The 12,311-nt window shown below is 50.1% G+C and overlaps 1 long non-coding RNA gene across 1 annotated transcript in view; it reads right to left on the reverse strand.

Moving 5' to 3' along the window:
• Nucleotides 1–2,606, reverse strand: part of LOC143768849 (uncharacterized) — a 153,510-nt gene extending 150,904 nt beyond the window's left edge. Inside the window, exon 1 of the long non-coding RNA XR_013214083.1 lies at nt 2,443–2,606. This is a non-coding gene — a long non-coding RNA (uncharacterized LOC143768849). The remainder of the gene's footprint in view (nt 1–2,442) is intronic.
• Between the last annotated feature and the right edge of the window lie 9,705 nt (nt 2,607–12,311).

The following is a 12,311-nucleotide window of genomic DNA, read 5'->3' on the forward strand; positions in this document are numbered from 1 at the left end:
AGCCCCAGCAATGACGTCACAGGGGTGCCGATCTGAAGGGAGAGGGAGCCCCCTCCCTCTCGCTGCCTGCTAACTGTTGCGATTTTTATTGATTGCAGCATGTAGGGGGTTAAACTGCAAGGGGCTTGCTGGTACTATCTCTGGCTGTTAGTGCAGGGGCTCGGCCACTAGCAGTGCCAAGCTCCTGTGGCGATCGGGCGGGAGGTGCTGATATTTCAGCACCTCCTGTGCAATCATGCTGTGATCGGTCAGTAAGATTGACTGACCGATCACAGCCCTTTGAGCGCGGAGACAGATGGTATGGGCCCCCCCCACACCTCTGCCCATGCTGTCAGTGATAGCTGTCACTGTGTATTTACATGCAGTAACAGTTTAAATGCATGATGGACATAGCACGTCATGGTACGGCAACTAACACGTCCGCAATTGGTGGTTGAGGGAAGCGCATCAGTTAATATCAGCAATTAAAGGTTTCATTGCATTGCTGGGGGTCTAGAGCACTAAGGGGGCTAATACCAGCGATGCTGGTGGGTTAAGGTAGTCAAGGGGTTAATATCAGCTATCCAGGTGGACCAGGGCAGTAAAGAACTTAATGGCAGCCAGGATGATGGACTAATAAAGTGGAGGAGTTAATAAAGTCCCTGGTGGACTAGGGCAGTGAAGGAGTTAATATGAACAATCATGAAGGTACATGGCAGTATTTGATGGACACACACATAGCATCAAAGCACACCTCAAGGGTATGAAGAAAGTGAAATACCCCACTATACATGATGTGTACTCCCATGGGTGCACATAATACAGTGTGAGAATTAAATGGCTGTAATGAGATTAATGTTAGCATCCCTGGTGGTTTAGGGAAATTAAAGGGTAATAGCTGCATCCTTAGTGGTCAGGTGAGAGTTATTTTCAGTATCCCTGTTAGTTTATGGAAAGTGAAGAGGTTAATATCAGTACAATAATAGTAGTTCATATCAGTATCCCTGGTGGTCTGGGACAGAGATGGTTAATATCAGCATCTCTGGAGGGTTAGAGCACGGAAACGATTTAGCATCCCTGGTTTGGGTTTATATAAGCAATATAGGACCATGAAAAGTATGATATCAGTAATCCTGGTGGTCTAGTGGTAGTTATTAGGCAAAACCAGCTCCTCAAAATCCAGTCTGTCACAGTCATCAAGGTTCTCATAAAGTCACACTATTCATCACTCCAACCATGAGCAATGTAATCGGTCAGGGATAGGAAAGTCGCCGCAGTCCAGTTTTAGGAGGAATCACAACACAATAAATAATAAACCACAAAGGGGTTAATTCAATGTGGTTAAATAAATGCATTTCCCCATATACCCGTCATTTCAGACCAACATACATCGCGCTTCAGGAATGCATAAAATCTGCCTGCAGAGACTATAATAATTGAGTATGCACACATGAACCAAACTGTTTCGGGAGAGAGAAAAACTAGAGGCGTCCCATTAATCAAAACATGGATGTCAAAAAATAAAAATAAAGGACCTGGACTTTCAGATAGATGTGAATAGTGCCAAAGTGCCACCTAGTGGTGGAGAAGAGCAGTACAAACACCGCAACCTAGCGACAATGCAATTCCCCAGAATCCAACAAATAAAGTATCACAAACACTTTAGATTAAAGCCTGATATGTACAAGGGTCTCACCACTCCCCCTATATATGATGACAGATTACAGAAGGAACGGGCACCTTGAATTCAGATGACCCCTCTTTTGATTTTCAACGGAGATATGCTGCGGACAGACTTGGCTTATCAGCTGCATACTCTCCTCTCCCCATTGAAAACTGAGTGTTCATGTGTATGACGGAGTTAGAAGAGATAGCTGTTCATTCAACATATATTAAAAGGGAATCTCTCAGCAGGATTTTATCCCACAAACTATTTATATGTTTCAAAGACAAGTCCAGCAATACTTTAAATGGCCGAACTAGTCCTCTATTAATGATAAATCAGGGTTTGAATTGATATGCAAATGAGGCTGAAGAGCTATGGTAGATCTGAAGCCTCTGTCACTCCAGCTCGAATCCCTCACTAGGCCGCTTCCTCCTGCTTGACTGATAGCTCCCTTATCTGAGGTCACAGTCCGTCATTGAAGCAGTAGGAGATGACAATGACAGTGGCTTTACTGATCCAGTAGCAGCAACGTTTCGGCAGATTTCTCTGCTTTTCTCAAGCAGTGGACAAACATCAATTGAACATTTAAATAGTGTTTCCACAGTATACCATCCACCAATTATGTAAAACAGTGTTAATTAATACATCAGGTGCTCATACCAGCACATTCAGTTATGCATGTGAACAAGTCACCCAGTTGGTATACATCGGCAGTGTAATAAAGTGCTAATGAGCTCATATAAAGAAGGATACCATATTCATATTAAAAACAGTCACTTTACAGAAATAAAACTTACTGTACATCTATGTTAAAGACCCCTCCGTCACCCACACTGTATTCAGCTTATTCACTGCCGCACTGAGCATGTCTGTGACGTCTCCTAGGAACCAACCAATCGGTACAGTGTGCGTGAGCATGCACAGTGTTCATCTTCCATGGTCACTATTTTGCTTAAGGGCAAGTTTGCCCACAACAATACATGCATACTGAGGCTTAAACATTTAAAATAAATATTGATATAAATCAATTAGACCATGTAGGTCATATTCAGAGTGCAACTAACCCTTAGGGGTACGTCTCCACAGGCCGTATTGTAGGTGCTTTGGACGTAGCGGAAATCCCGTTCTGCCCAAAGCGCCGCCCCCTTCTGTACACACGGTCATTCCGGATGTGAGTGAAGCGCCCCAGAGTCCTGGTCGTTGCAGTACTGACGCTCCGCCGCTAAGGGGGGTGATGGTACGTCTGATGGCACTTAAGGAGTTCACCTGACCAGGTATCACAGACACCAATACACTTCATAGTCTGGCCTCCAGGGGGAGCAAAGGGTTCTATGTATTAGGCCACTCCTCACAATCTGGTAAAACTGGGGGCTGGATAGGAAGTTAGTCAGAAGCTGACTGGGTTGGATCCAGGCAACATCCTGTGGCAGGGGGTGTTGCAGGGGAAGATTCAGGGGGGTCTCTGTCAGGGGTGGGATCCTGACAGTGGCCTAGCGAACAGAACAGAACGTTATGGAGCCGTGCCTGCACCCGTTGCGGTGACATCCTAAGAAAGGAAACGAAGCAAGGTTTATTGTGGAGAAGTGAGAAACGAGATCGCAGCAAAAAGGAGATAATGCCAGTAGGAGTCGTGCCGTAAGATCGAGGCAACATCCTACTGAGGCGCGTAGCCGGTGGCCGGAACGCCGAGGAAGTATTAGGCTCCAAGCAGTACTTCAAACAGCGGCAGGACAGTTAATTTTAGGTTGGCTGTCTCACCTAAATCACCTAAGCAGACATAGGGGGCAATTGTGGGAGAGGGGCGACGCTAGAGTCCCGGAAGAACTCCAGACCTACCCGTCATACGGGTGCGTCCTATCCATATCATCTGGGGGACGGAGAAAGAACATCAGAACAGATACGAGTTGTGAGAGAAGAACATCAGAAACAGACACAACAGTTGTGAGGACTATCCCGTGGTGCTCAGCAGGGCGGTACTACAACACACAGGCGCTAGAAGGTAGGCACTGATTTCCACCTGCGAAGGAAACTCTGGATGTGCCTTCGGACGGGCCGGTCTCAGCCAGCCCTGTTAGCAGTACTCTGGATTGTGGATCCTGAAGCCTTCAGTAAAGAGGTAAAGAGACTGCAACCCTGTGTCCTCGTTATTCATCGCGGCTTGCACCACGCATCACCAATACATCTTTCATTGGACGCCCCTTAGCAGGGTCACGGACCGGGTCTAGCCACCGTGACAACCCCAGAACTGAGAGAGAGAGGCCCGGTACCGAGTACCCCGTGGCCCTGCGTCTGGGGGCGCTCTATGTTCATTGAACGCATCCGGAATCGCCGCACCCTATACATAGGACTGTGTTATTTACCTTGGCACAAGGTAAACAGACATGCTGCAGTCTGGAAAGATGAGCCGCATGTCCGGAAACGCAGGGCCACCGGATGCGTGTTCGCACGCATAATGGAGACCGGGTTCCAAAAAATCCCCTCCACTATGCTGTAACATCTGGACGCTGCGGTTGTTTTGTAGAGAACAAAACTGCAACCACACAAGGCAGCCCGGGAGTGTCCAAAAAATACTTCGTAGAGAAAAAAATACTTCATAGAGAATTTTTTGTTTTCAATATTACATTATATCTATAATATAACGCTGGGAGCGTCACTCTGTCCGAAGCCTTTATAGACTGCGCAAGCGCCGGCGCAGTCTGGACCCCACAGAGTGACGCTCCCAGGAGATCGCGGTATGCGTAAGCACTGAACGCACACTGCGATCTCCAACGGAGAAGCAGGGACGAGCCAGGAGGGTGAGTATGCTATATTCACCTGTCCCCCCGTTCCACCGTTGCGCGCTGCTCTGTCCTCCACATCCTCTGCCTGTGACGTTCAGGTCAGAGGCCCTCTGACTGAACACTCACAGCCAGAGGATGTGGAGGATGGAGCAGCGCGCATCGGTGGAACGGGGGGACAGGTGAATATAGCAAGTGCCGGGGGCCTGAGCTAGCGGCGACTCCGGCACCTGACCCCCACAGGGCGCCGGTGTCCCCGCCTGCTCAGGCCCCCCAGCACTCGGTGCCCAGCACAGCCGCCCGCACTCACCACAGCCACGTACAGCCGTCCGCACTCAGCACATCCACGCACAGCCGCCGGCACTCAGCACAGCCACGCACAGCCGCCCGCACTCAGCACAGCCACCCGCACTCAGCACAGCCACGCACAGCCGCCCGCACTCAGCACAGCCACGCACAGCCGCCTGCACTCAGCACAGCCACGCACTGCCGCCCGCACTCACCACAGCTGCCCGCACTCAGCACAGTCACGCACAGCCGCCCGCACTCAGCACAGCCACGCACAGCCGCCCGCACTCAGCACAGCCATGCAGAGCCACCCGCACTCAGCACAGCCGCCCGCACTCAGCACAGCCACGCACAACCGCCCGCACTCTCCACAGCCGCCCGCACTCAGCACAGCCACGCACAGCCGCCCGCACTCAGCACAGCCATGCACAGCCGCCCGCACTCAGCACAGCCACGCACTGCCGCCCGCACTCAGCACAGCCACGCACAGCCGCCCGCACTTACCACAGCCGCCCGCACTCAGCACAGCCACGCACAGCCGCCCGCACTCAGCACAGTCACGCACAGCCGCCCGCACTCAGCACAGCCACGCACAGCCGCAAGCACTCAGCACACCAAGCACAGCCGACCGCACTCACCACAGCCACGCACAGCCGCCCGCACTCAGCACAGCCGCCCACACTCAGCACAGCCACGCACAGCCGCCCGCACTCACCACAGCCATGCACAGCCGCCCGCACTCAGCACAGCCACGCACAGCCGCCCGCACTCAGCACAGCCGCCCACACTCAGCACAGCCACGCACAGCCGCCCGCACTCAGCACAGCCACGCACAGCTGCCCGCAATCAGCACAGCCGCGCACAGCCGCCCGCATTTACCACAGCCTCCCGCACTCAGCACAGCCTCGCACAGCCGCCCGCACTCAGCACAGCCACGCACAGCCGCCCGCACTCAGCACAGCCGCCCACACTCAGCACAGCCACGCACAGCCGACCGCACTCACCACAGCCACGCACAGCCGCCGCACTCACCACAGCCTCCCGCACTCAGCACAGCCACGCACAGCCGCCCGCACTCAGCACAGCCACGCACAGCCGCCCGCACTCAGCACAGCCACGCACAGCCGCCTGCACTCAGCACAGCCGCCCACACTCAGCACAGCCACGCACAGCCGACCGCACTCACCACAGCCACGCACAGCCACCCGCACTCAGCACAGCCACGCACAGCCGCCCGCACTCACCACAGCCACGCACAGCCGCCCGCACTCACCACAGCCACGCACAGCCGCCCGCATTCAGCACAGCCACCCGCACTCAGCACAGCCACGCACAGCCGCCCGCTGTTGTGAATTCTGCTCTTGGGCTCCCTCCGGTGGTTGTTAGTGGTAGTGCAGTGGTCTCTGGATTATAGGCCAGGGCAGGTGTTTCTGCTTATTGCAGCTCTATTAGGTATTTAGGTTTGTAGGATCCATCAATCCCTGCCAGTTGTCCATTGTATCTTGGAGGGATTGCATCTCTGTCTGGCTCCACTGCCCTGCTGTCATTTCAGCTAAGATAAGTGCCTTGTTTTGGTTCTCTGTAGCACGCATGCAGTGTGCTTTTATGTGCAGTGCAATCTATTGTGTTTTTTGTCCAGCTTGACTTGTTTGGATTTTTCTGTCATGCTGGTTTCTCTGGAGATGCAGATATACATCCTATGTCTTTAGTTAGATGTAGTATATAGTATTTTCTGCTGTTGAATTTTCTAGTGTTTTAATACTGACTGCTTAGAACTCTGTCCTATCCTTTCTATCTAGCTAGAAGGGCCTCTTTTGCTAAACTCTGTTTTTTCTGCCTGTGTACGTATTTCCTCTTAAACTCACAGTCAATATTTGTGGGGGGCTGCCTATTCTTTGGGGCCCTGCTCTGAGGCAAGATAGGATTTCCCATTTCCATCTTTAGGGGTATTTAGTCCTCCGGCTGTGTCGAGGTGTCTAGGCCTGGTTAGGTACATCCCACGGCTACTTCTAGTTGCGGTGTCAGTACTAGGATTGCGGTCAGCACAGGTACCACCTACTCCAGAGAAAGTCTCATGCGGCTCCAGGGTCACCGGATCATAACAGTACAACTGGCCAACAATGAGTTAAATGCATCTCAGAAGAAGGGAAGAAAAGTCCTGAGCCATTTTTTTTTTCTGCAGTCTGTTTTGTCTTTCCTTCCCTCTTTTCCTCTGTGTGACTGAAGAGCTGTGTGCTAGCATGGATGTTCAGGGATTATCTTCTCGTGCAGACCAACTGGCTGCTAGGGTACAGGGTATTTCCGATTATATTGTTCAGACTCCGGTTTTGGAGCCTAAGATTCCTACTCCTGAGTTATTTTTTGGGGACAGGTCTAAATTTTTGAGTTTTAAAAATAACTGTAAACTGTTTTTTGCTCTGAAACCTCGTTCTTCTGGTGATCCCATTCAGCAGGTTAAAATAGTCATCTCCCTGCTGCGTGGCGATCCTCAGGATTGGGCATTTTCCCTGGAATCTGGGAATCCTGCCTTGCTTAATGTAGAAGCCTTCTTTCAGGCTCAAGGGTTATTATATGATGAACCAAATTCTGTGGATCATGCTGAGAAGACCTTGTTGACCCTGTTTCAGGGTCAAGAAGCGGCAGAATTGTATTGTCAGAAATTTAGAAAATGGTCTGTGCTGACTAAATGGAATGAGGATGCTTTGGCGACAATTTTCAGAAAGGGTCTTTCTGAATCTGTTAAAGATGTTATGGTGGGGTTTCCCACGCCTATTGGTCTGAGCGATTCTATGTCTCTGGCCATTCAGATTGATCGGCGCCTGCGTGAGCGCAGAGTTGTGCGCGCTGTGGCGTTGTCCTCAGAGCAGATACCTGAGCCTATGCAGTGCGATAGGATTCTGTCTGGAGCTGAACGACGGGGATTCAGACGTCAGAATGGGTTGTGTTTTTACTGTGGCGATTAGTGTTGAGCATTCCGATACTGCAAGTATCGGGTATCGGCCGATACTTGCTGTATCGGAATTCCGATACCGAGATCCGATATTTTTGTGGTATCGGGTATCGGTATCGAAACAACATTAATGTAAAAATGTGTAAAAGAAAGAATTAAAATAAAAAATATTGCTATACTCACCTCTCCGACGCAGCCTGCACCTTACCGAGGGAAGCGGCAGCGTTCTTTGTTTAAAATTCGCGCTTTTCTTTCCTTTACTGAAGTCCCGGCTTGTGATTGGTCGCGTGCCGACCATGTGGCCGGGACGCAACCAATCACAGCAAGCCGTGACGTAATTTCAGGTCCTTCAGGATTTTAAAATTACGTTCCGGCGTTGTGATTGGTTGCGTCGCAGTCACATGGGCAACGCAACCAATCACAGCAAGCCGTGACGTAATTTCAGGTCCTTAAGGATTTTAAAATTACGTCCCGGCTTTGTGATTGGTTGCGTCGCAGTCACATGGGAGACGCAACCAATCACAAGCCGTGACGTCACGGGAGGCTGGACACGCGCGCATTTTAAAATGGGCGCGTGTCCAGCCTCCCGTGACGTCCCGGCTTGTGATTGGTTGCGTCGCGATCAACCAATCACAAGCCGGGAGGCTGGACACGCGCGCATTTTAAAATGAGCGCGTGTCCAGCCTCCCGTGACGTCCCGGCTTGTGATTGGTTGCCTCGCGGTCAACCAATCACAAGCCGGGAGGCTGGACACGCGCGCATTTTAAAAATTTTAAAATGCGCGCGTGTCCAGCCTCCCGGCTTGTGATTGGTTGACCGCGACGCAACCAATCACAAGCCGGGACATCACGGGAGGCCGTGTTTGGGGGCAGACAGCTGGAAGGACAGGACCCGGTATTATCAGCGGGGTAGAGCTGCCCCCACCGGTATACACAGCGACCGCCGCTACAGCAGAGGGGCCGGTAATAATCCGACGGAGAAAGAACAGAGATTGAGAGGGAAATTCGAAACCAGCAATTTAAAATGCGCGCGTGTCCAGCCTCCCGGCTTGTGATTGGTTGACCGCGAGGCAACCAATCACAAGCCGGGACGTCACGGGAGGCTGGACACGCGCTCATTTTAAAATGCGCGCGTGTCCAGCCTCCCGTGACGTCACGGCTTGTGATTGGTTGCATCTCCCATGTGACTGCGACGCAACCAATCACAAAGCCGGGACGTAATTTTAAAATCCTTAAGGACCTGAAATTACGTCACGGCTTGCTGTGATTGGCTGCGTTGCCAATGTGACTGCGACGCAACCAATCACAACGCCGGAACGTAATTTTAAAATCCTGAAGGACCTGAAATTACGTCACGGCTTGCTGTGATTGGTTGCGTCCCGGCCACATGGTCGGCACGCGACCAATCACAAGCCGGGACTTCAGTAAAGGAAAGAAAAGCGCGAATTTTAAACAAAGAATGCTGCCGCTTCCCTCGGTAAGGTGCAGGCTGCGTCGGAGAGGTGAGTATAGCAATATTTTTTATTTTAATTCTTTCTTTTACACATTAATATGGTTCCCAGGGCCTGAAGGAGAGTTTCCTCTCCTTCAGACCCTGGGAACCATCAGGAATACCGTCCGATACATGAGTCCCATTGACTTGTATTGGTATCGGGTATCGGTATCGGATTGGATCCGATACTTTGCCGGTATCGGCCGATACTTTCCGATACCGATACTTTCAAGTATCGGACGGTATCGCTCAACACTAGTGGCGATGCTTCTCATGTCATTTCGGTCTGCCCTAAGCGTATTAAGAGAATCGCTAGTTCAGTTACCATTGGTACCGTACAACCTAAATTTCTGTCATCTGTGACATTGATCTGCTCATTATCGTCATTTTCTGTCATGGCGTTTGTAGATTCTGGCGCCGCTTTGAATTTAATGGACTTTGAATTCGCTAGACGTTGTGGTTTCCCCTTGCAGTCTTTGGAGAACCCTATTCCTTTAAGGGGCATTGATGCTACACCTTTGGCTAAAAATAAACCCCAGTTTTGGACACAGGTGACCATGTGCATGGCGCCAGCCCATCGGGAGGATTGTCGCTTTTTGGTGTTGCATAATTTGCATGATGCTATTGTGCTGGGTTTTCCATGGTTGCAGGTACATAATCCGGTTTTGGATTGGAAATCTATGTCTGTGACTAGTTGGGGTTGTCAGGGGGTTCATGGTGACGTTCCTTTGATGTCAATCTCCTCTTCCCCCCCCTTCTGAAATTCCAGAGTTCTTGTCTGATTTTCAGGATGTGTTCAATGAGCCCAAGTCCAGTTCCCTTCCACCGCATAGGGACTGTGATTGTGCTATTGACTTGATTCCAGGTTGTAAGTTTCCTAAGGGCCGACTTTTCAACCTGTCGGTGCCTGAACATACCACTATGCGGAGTTATATAAAGGAGTCTTTGGAGAAAGGGCATATTCAGCCATCTTCTTCACCATTGGGAGCGGGATTTTTTTTTGTTGCCAAGAAGGATGGCTCCTTGAGACCTTGTATTGATTATCGCCTCTTGAATAAGATCACGGTCAAATTTCAATACCCTTTGCCTTTGCTTTCTGATTTGTTTGCTAGGATTAAGGGGGCTAGTTGGTTTACTAAGATTGACCTTCGAGGGGCATATAATCTTATTCGTATTAAGCAGGGTGACGAATGGAAAACTGCGTTTAATTCGCCCGAGGGCCATTTTGACTACCTTGTGATGCCCTTCGGGCTCTCTAATGCTCCATCTGTTTTTCAGTCCTTCATGCATGATATCTTCCAGAATTATCTTGATAAATTCATGATTATATATTTGGATGACATTTTGATTTTTTCCGATGATTGGGAGTCTCATGTGAAACAGGTCAGGATGGTTTTTCAGATCCTTCGTGACAATGCTTTGTTTGTGAAGGGGTCTAAGTGTCTCTTTGGAGTGCAGAAGGTTTATTTTTTGGGCTTTATTTTTTCTCCCTCATCTATAGAGATGGATCCGGTTAAGGTTCAGGCCATTCATGATTGGATTCAGCCCACGTCTGTGAAGAGTCTTCAGAAATTTTTGGGCTTTGCTAATTTTTATCGCCGTTTCATTGCTAACTTCTCCAGTGTGGTTAAACCCCTGACCGATTTGACGAAAAAGGGCGCTGATGTGACGAATTGGTCCTCTGCGGCTGTCTCTGCCTTTCAGGAGCTTAAATGCCGATTTACTTCTGCTCTGGTGTTGCGTCAGCCAGATGTTTCTCTTCCATTTCAGGTTGAGGTTGACGCTTCTGAGATTGGGGCAGGGGCCGTTTTGTCTCAGAGGAATTCTGATGGTTCCTTGATGAAACCATGTGCCTTCTTTTCCCGAAAGTTTTCGCCTGCTGAACGTAATTATGATGTCGGCAATCGGGAATTGTTGGCTATGAAGTGGGCGTTCGAGGAATGGCGACATTGGCTTGAGGGAGCCAAGCATCGCATTGTGGTTTTGACCGATCATAAAAATCTGATTTACCTCGAGTCTGCCAAGCGGCTGAATCCTAGACAGGCTCGATGGTCTTTGTTTTTCTCCCGTTTTGATTTCGTGGTCTCGTATCTTCCGGGTTCTAAGAATATTAAAGCTGATGCCCTCTCTAGGAGCTTTTTGCCTGATTCTCCGGAGGTCCTTGAACCGGTCGGCATTCTAAAGGAAGCTGTGGTTCTTTCTGCCATCTCCCCTGATCTACGACGGGTCCTTCAGGAATTTCAGGCTGACAAACCTGACCGCTGTCCAGTGGGGAAACTGTTCGTTCCTGATAAATGGACTAGTAGGGTGATTTCGGAGGTTCATTGTTCTGTGTTGGCCGGTCATCCTGGTATTTTTGGTACCAGAGATTTGGTTGGTAGGTCTTTTTGGTGGCCTTTTTTGTCGCGGGATGTGCGTTCTTTTGTGCAGTCCTGTGGGACTTGTGCGCGGGCTAAGCCTTGTTGTTCCCGCGCTAGTGGGTTGCTTTTGCCTTTGCCGGTCCCTGAGAGGCCTTGGACGCATATTTCTATGGATTTTATTTCAGACCTTCCGGTTTCCCAGAGGATGTCAGTTATCTGGGTGGTTTGTGACCGGTTTTCTAAGATGGTTCATTTGGTGCCTTTGCCTAAGTTGCCTTCCTCTTCTGATTTGATTCCATTGTTTTTTCAGCATGTGGTTCGTTTGCATGGTATTCCGGAGAATATTGTGTCCGACAGAGGTTCCCAGTTTGTTTCTAGGTTTTGGCGAGCCTTTTGTGCTAGGCTGGGCATTGATTTGTCTTTTTCTTCCGCATTTCATCCTCAGACAAATGGCCAAACCGAGCGAACCAACCAGACTTTGGAAACTTATTTGAGATGCTTCGTGTCTGCTGATCAAGATGATTGGGTGGCTTTCTTGCCATTGGCCGAGTTTGCCCTTAATAATCGGGCTAGTTCGGCTACCTTGGTTTCGCCTTTTTTTTGTAATTTTGGTTTTCATCCTCGTTTTTCTTCAGGGCAGGTTGAGCCTTCTGATTGTCCTGGTGTGGATTCTGTGGTGGACAGGTTGCAGCAAATTTGGGCTCATGTGGTGGACAATTTGGTGTTGTCTCAGGAGGAGGCGCAACGTTTTGCTAATCGTCGTCGGTGTGTTGGTTCCCGGCTTCGGGTTGGGGATTTGG

This window comes from Ranitomeya variabilis, chromosome 4 (genome assembly GCF_051348905.1).
Source record: "Ranitomeya variabilis isolate aRanVar5 chromosome 4, aRanVar5.hap1, whole genome shotgun sequence".
Lineage (NCBI taxonomy): Eukaryota > Metazoa > Chordata > Amphibia > Anura > Dendrobatidae > Ranitomeya > Ranitomeya variabilis.